This window comes from Gigantopelta aegis, chromosome 6 (assembly GCF_016097555.1).
Source record: "Gigantopelta aegis isolate Gae_Host chromosome 6, Gae_host_genome, whole genome shotgun sequence".
In the NCBI taxonomy this organism is placed as follows: Eukaryota; Metazoa; Mollusca; class Gastropoda; order Neomphalida; family Peltospiridae; genus Gigantopelta; species Gigantopelta aegis.
The window spans coordinates 58,842,641-58,849,436 of NC_054704.1; positions in this window are offsets into that span (position 1 = coordinate 58,842,641).

The window sequence follows — 6,796 nt, forward strand, 5'->3', positions numbered from 1 at the left end:
TAGTGCCAATGAGAACCCGTTCTATTGGCAATCTTCGTTTGAAGTTGGGCAATTTAACATGGGTTTCAATGGCAGATGACATCAGTGTAGTGAGACCAAACCACATAGTAATCTGTTAGTGTCGGAGCTAGGACACGAATGAGTGAGAAAAGTGTTTCATGTACAAACATTTGTCATAATTAATTTTACTTGCTGTATGCCGAAAATTGCATCCAGGGCATCTGGTTTTCCCGGGAACCTTTAACCCATACGTTATAGCAGCTTCTCAGAAGACTGAATACACCAGTCAGTAATCTATTAGTAGGAACATTTTACGTTATGGAGAACTGTTTTGTTTTATTAGTATTATATCACTTAAAGCTGTAAAAGATATACCATCTGTTTATAACCATAAACAGAGAAAAAGTTTAAAATGTGATTTGTTTAACGACACCACTAGAACACACTGATTAATTAATCATCGGCTATTGGATGTCAAACATTTGGTAATTATGACTTGTAGTCACATTTTTCTATTAGCAGCAAGGTATCTTTTATATGCTTTTCCCACAGACAGGAAAGCACATACCACAACTTTTGACCAGTTGTAGTACACTGGTTGGAACGAGAAAAACCCCAATCAGCTGAATAGATCCAGCAAGGTGATTTGATCCTATGTCGCAAGCATCTCAAGCGACTGAGCTAAATCCCGCCCTTATAAATAAAGAAAGAAAGAAAGGAAAGAAAGAAATAAGGAAATATATATGTCAATAAATAATATAATTTTTAACATAGTTTGTTATTATTATTATATCACTGACTACTATACAAAGCACAGAATCAGTGTGTATGTATGTATGTATGTATGTATGTATGTATATATGTATGTGTATTTATTACATACCCATTAAATCTTACTATATAAATACAGCTCTGAATACAAGAATTGAATACAACTTCCCGTATTCAACTCAACTGCCGGAACTATACCGTATTCAACGCTACTATTTATAGCACATAGTTACCGGGAATGCCCTTCGCGATATGTAAACAAAGTTAGGGCTTGGTTTATTTAAAATGTTATTTTGTGGAAAATTTGTACTGAAAACAGACGAAAACGGTGACAAATATTTACAATTTAATGAGCGCGATACCAAAACTTGAGACGGGAACACTATTAACCAACGAGCTTTTAATCCACGATAGTTAAGGTCGATGACAGTCACTTTTTGGACCCTTGTTTTGGCTTCGTTACATCGTACACAATTCTTATTCTTTTTCAATAAATAAAACATCTCCAACTGTAATTTTGTGATATGATATATTTGACAAAAGGTACATTTTATTTCTTTCATCTTTCAAAACTTCAAATTAATATTTTGTCCAGAATTATGAAAAATATGAAAAAGTACCGACCTGTAAACCGTGTTGTCTGCTTGTTATAGGAATTTGACAGGGGTCAAGGTTAGTAGACTAGTTTTTATTTTAATGTGGCGCAGCATTGTAATAATACAGCTAATTTTGAATTTAAATGACGTCAGTATTCCAATGCCGTCGCTTTGCATCTCCTTACAATAACCATAAACTGGGTACATGACGTTTCCTTTTTGGAAAAATTCCAATGTAAAATTGCTATTGAATTTTTTTTTTCTTAATATTACTAATGCACCTGGATGTCTTTGAACAAAATCTTGTGATTAAAAAATTGCACCTTTTACGAAATATGGATTTCTAGTGAAATTACGGTAAGATATGCTATATATATTGTGTACGAAGCCAAAACAAGGGTGCGAAAAGTGACTGTCGTCGACTTTAGCAACAATGCCGTCTCCTCACGTAGAAAACTTGAATGAACTGTCAACCGGATTATTCAGTGGAGCGATGATTTATGGAGGCACATTTAATATAAATTTAAACTTTTCAGGAACGAATAATTCCATGAACATCAATAAAAGAAAACACACCGATGACGACTCAGACACTGAGTGAACAATTCTTGACATTTTTCTTCGTTGATAAAACTGGCACGCTGAAGGTTTTCTGACGTATTACGAGCAAATTAAATATTATATTGTTCGTGAATTTTAGCCATTACATTGTCTTTAAAAGGCATTTCAAACAATATCATTAAAATTATAGGTAACTTTTCACTCGTTCTTTCTTATTTCTGTTTATTGTTTAAATAGAACTATATTCCTATGTGTAATAATTGGTGGTTCTTCGGTCCGCGTAGTAACACAGCTGACCTAGTTGTGTAAATTTAGAAATCCCTATCATTAGCTAGCAGTGTTACAATTTCTAAATTATTATTTGGAAAAAAAAATCCAATTTAGGGTATGTAATAAATACAAAACTACAGATATGTGGTTTTCTGATTTCTGTATTCCACTCGTGTATTTCCTGCCGGAAACCCCTCTGCCTGCGGCATCGGGGGTTTCCTGCAGAAAATACACTCGTGGAATACAGAAATCAGAAAACCACATATATGTAGTTTGGTCTATATGTATGTATGTATGTATGTATGTATGTATGTATATGTATGTATGTATGTATGTATATATGTAGGTATCACACATAATATCTTACATTTTCAATGCAATCAAAGTATGTGCTATTTTTCAGATCACATATTTTAAGAATTTGATAACTTTGCAAATTAGATGTATATTAATCAAGGTCCCACAGGGAAAGCCTTTTTTGATACTATGGAATTTACTATAAGTTATTTATTTCTGAGCTGATTGTTTTGTAACTTGCACGCACAAATAGTATTTGTTTGTTATTTCCAAAACACTTTTACTTTTCTTCTTACGTCATACCAAACTGAAATTATTAACAAAAACACTTTTGTAGAAGGATATGGGACGGACTATAGGTTTATTGACATTTAAGCAAACGTACTAGGGTGGCACTCTATAATTGACGTATGCATTCACAGTAATCAAACAAAAACATTTCAATAGCAATTTGACACTGAAAGCTGTCTAGCGTTCAGAAAACAACACAGGTTTAGCACTAATTTATTTTGATGTAAGGACATCCAAAATGACGTCATTCGAGTTTGTCGTCATTTCCATTCAAAAAGGCACCGCGCTACATATTCTTACGTCATTTCAATATCTAGTAATGGCAGACTGGAATTAAAGTTGCGTGTACAGTTTACAAAAACACGTTGTATTAAGCTTGAGATAAAGAGATTATTACCCTCCAGAGGCTCGCATAATACACTTTTTATTTCTAATATATGATAAGACGATATCGAAAAACACTCTGGTAATAACCTCTATATAATAATGTGTGTGTGTGTGTGTGTGTGTGTGTGGTCCTCTATAATTATGACACTTTCTGTAATTTCCTTGACACTAAAACTACCTGTATCTTTCTTTATTATTTGGGGGCGAGACGTGGCCCAGTGGTAAAGCATTCGCTCGATACGTGGTCGGACCAAGATCGATCCCCGTCGGTGGACCCATTGGGCTATTTCTCATTCCAGCCAGTGCTCCACAACTGGTGTAACAAAGGCCGTGGTATGTACTATCCTGTCTGTGGGATGGTGCATATAAAAGATCCCTTGCTGCTAATCGAAAAGAGTAGCCCATGAAGTGGCGACAGCGGGTTTCCTCCCTTAATATCTGTGTGGTCCTTAACCATATGTCCGACGCCATATAACCGTAAATAAAATGTGTTGAGTGCGTCGTTAAATAAAACATTTCTTTCTTTTTTTTCTTTTTTTCTTTTTAAACCATAGGTGGGAATATAGAATGCCATGGGATGGTATGCATAAATCTCAGCTAAAGATTCACAAAGAACTGGTCTACTACCTGTGTTGATCGTGCAAATACTAGTGGGGCAGATAACGCAAACATTGTGCAATTTTGATTAAAAGCATGAAACTTTGCACATATATACCTTGGCCCATTATAAGCAGTTTTGTATATAGACCCAAGTCAGCAGCGCCCCCTTGTGGCCAGGAAGGATCTACAAATACCCCCACCCCCTTTTAGTTGGGCGACTAAAAACAAAGTGTGCACCTTTGGTTAAAAGCATGAAACTTGGCAAATACTTACCTCGACCTATTACAGTCATATTAAGATATGGTCAGCAGTGCCCCTTGTTGGACATGGATGATCTATAAACGCCCTCCCCCTTCCGTGTTGGGATTCTGAATAACTTGCAAGTACCTGCATTCAAATGCACGATTCCTGGACTGGCTGACACTCTACACAACAGTAAGTTGTAGTCCAGTGGGTTTCAGCACATTGCGGTATTGCAGGGAATGAACATACTGACAGGCTGGCAAAGGAGGGAAGCATAATGGAACAGCCAAATTATCCAATCTCCTTCAGAGAGACAAACGCCATACTTAAGAGAAAGTTCCGATGCACCCACACTACAACTAAGGATCCAATCCATCATCTGGAGAGATACCAAGAGACAACCATTTTCAGGCTAAGAACTGGTCACTGCCATCTCAGATCCCATTGTACCGCCTGAAACTGGCAGACACTGATGAATGTCCATGTCAAACAGGACCACAGTCCCCAGAGCACAACCTGCAATTCTGCCCCCTTTACGATGAAGCCAGGATAAAGCACTGGCCGAACGGAGCAACACTGGTTGTCAAGCTTTGGGGTTTTTATCACCACAACCGGACTCCAAATCTAAAGCATGATCAACTATAGCTTAAACGCAAAGGAGGAAGAAGAAGAAGAAAATGCATGGTTCTGACCCATTGTTAATGCTACATCAATTCTAAATGTACTTCTGAATATCTGAGATGCATGCAGGGAGAGGTTATGGGGGTTATAATACGGGTGAGCAATATTTTGGCGATGTAAATCGACTAAACCTCAGCACAGAAAGATCCTTGCAAAGTACAAATAAGGCGATTAGCAGTGCAGATCACAACAGGAGAAGCGTTGAGAAAGATTAGGAATGGTTAAAAAGGCCTTGTGTATTATATTATAGATTCAAGATTAAAAGGCAAAGTGTTATGAATATGGCATCCTAGGTGGGTGGAATAGTTTCCACTGTCTTCCCCTTTTGGTAGTACAACACCTTCTTTGCTCTGTCAACACATTCCAGGTTACTAGTATTAATCCCACCCCGACTCGTTTTACATTTCCAAAGGAATCAAAAGTAGTGTCACATCCTGTGAAGATGTGGAAGAGAGGCAGGACCAATGATTTCTCTTTACCCAGGATATCATATATATCATAGTGTCTGCTTTTCCGAACACCTTACCTCGTGTTTCTTTTGAATTCATTGTTGCTGCACGTGATATATATGTCCCATACCACCGCTCCACTAAAAGGGTGTGAGGAATATTTGTAGGTCCTCCCTGGCCGCCAGGGGGGCATTGCTAACTTGGGTCCATATATAAAACTGCTTATAATGTGTCAAGGTATATATGTGCAAAGTTTCATGCTTTTAATCAAACGTGCACAATGTTTGTGTTATCTGCCCCACTAGTATTAATGTGAAACCCTCGGCCTGTTCATTTGCACGATCAGCATAGGCAGCAGACCACAGTTATTTGTGAATCTTCAGCTGAGATTTATGCATACCAGCCCATGGCATTCTATATTCCCATCTATGCCCACGCAAAGAGGGTGGGGGACATTTGTATATCCTTCCTGGCCACCAGTGGGCGCTCCTAATTTGGGTTCATATCTGAATTTGTAATGGGTCAAGGTATATATGCGCCATGTTTCATGCTTTTAACCAAAAGTACACAATTCAATCAAAAAGTGGGTGTTATCTGCCCCACTATACAGACAGCAATGAGTTAATATCGGCTTCATTGTTGAGGAGTTAATCCCGTCAGACTCCATTCTCCTGTCTCCTAGAACCAGCCGGAATGACTAGAATTGTTTTGTTAGCAAACTAATCAAACTGTGCCTGGAGTATGAAGTAATTACGTGTTTAAGCGACATACACGATTGTGTTCACAGTGCATGGATGTCTGAGAATAATAAGCGGCACAATACTGAAATCTCACCAACATATTAATGTCCACCAAGGTCAACAACTCCGCCAATAGAGAACAATTTGGTAACAAACAAGTGGTTATTTAACAGTTACATGGAGTCAGATGGGTTGGGTTGTTTACAGTTACTGGAATTTGAAGGTTTTTCTAGAATTAGACGAACACAAGATCAACATTATCATACAATTGTACTTTATAACTCAGCCCCCCCCCCCCCAAAAAAAAAGACAAAAGAAGAAACAGAAAAAAGGAACAAACAAAAAACAAACGAAACAAAAAACCAAAACAAAATAAAGGTTAAAGTTTGATTTGTTTTATGACACCACTAGAGCACGCTGATTTATTAATTATCAGCTATTGGATGTCAAACATTTAGTAATTTTGACCTGTAGTCTTAGAGAACAAACCCGCTACACATGTTTCCTTAGTAGCAAGGGATCTTTTATGTGCACCATCCTACAGACAGGATAGCACAGACCAATGCCTTTGATATGCCATTCTTGGTACACTGGCTGGAACGACTATGTCTGTATGTATACGCGTGTGTGTGTGTGTGTGTGAGTGTGTGTGTACATACGTACACATATATATATATATATATATATATATATATATATATATAAATATAGATATAGATATAGATAGATAGGTGCCATACGAAACACGAGTTTGGGATTTTTTTTAATTTCCCAAGCGAGGAGTGTGTGTTATATACTGAGTTTGTTCACCCGAATTTAGAAGTTAGAATGCGCTCACCCTATAAATAAAAAGTAAATTCGTTAGTGCCTAAAATGTAGTTTGTTCTGTCTGGTCCCATTCCCTTTTGAA